The sequence below is a fragment of the Poecilia latipinna genome, unplaced genomic scaffold (assembly GCF_001443285.1).
Source record: "Poecilia latipinna isolate Pla-1442-1.1 unplaced genomic scaffold, P_latipinna-1.0 Scaffold803, whole genome shotgun sequence".
NCBI lineage: Eukaryota > Metazoa > Chordata > Actinopteri > Cyprinodontiformes > Poeciliidae > Poecilia > Poecilia latipinna.
This window is the reverse complement of record NW_015113419.1, coordinates 19,038-19,855: the sequence shown is the minus strand read 5'-3', so window position 1 is coordinate 19,855 and position 818 is coordinate 19,038.

Here is an 818-nt window from a genome sequence, read left to right as displayed (position 1 = left end):
ATGATTCAGCATTCTACTGACTCGATAAACTTTATTATATAATGAATTAATGAAAGCAATTACCAGGAATATTAGACTTTATCAAGAGCTGGAGTTTTGATGCTGCACCTGATATTGCAGATGAAAGGATTAAATTTATTTATGAGGATAAAATACTAATCAGGACTGTGCTGGTTCGTTTCTACCGGGAAAACATTAACGTCACTTAATACACTCAGAATCAATTACTAAAACCAAACTTCTTTTTTTTCTCATTTCAATCTACTCATGGCTAGTTAGAGTCAAAACACTAACATTAGACAACTTTGTTCATCTTTAATTAAACCCATAGTGTAAGTGCAGGCTTCCTGGCGCTTCTAAATTATGAATGCGTGATGTAGCAGATGAAAGTTTAACTCAGGGTTCTGATGGCTGCTGCAGACTTGCTGAAATGGGGCCGCGGCTCTAAAATTGTAATTTATGAGAAGGTTGCCAGAGTTCATTTGCGCAGTCGGGACCCTCAGGTCAGTCTACCCAACACTAGTGTATATTGTCAAAAGTTAACACTATGAATGTGTTAATCTAACACAGAACGGTGTCAAGTATATATTAACATAGAAATCTGAGTTTTGAAATACTACTGGCAGGGTGTGCTGTGGTGGTGCAGGGGTTATGCACAACCCACATTTGGAGGCTCTAGTTTCGCTTCACGGTCTTCCCCTTCTCTCATTACCCACTATTTTGTGTCAATTTACGATTAAATAAAAGCCACTAGAGCAATTAAAACCTTTTTTCCCCAGGAACTATTGGCCATCAATAATCCCCAAATTCATTTTAAA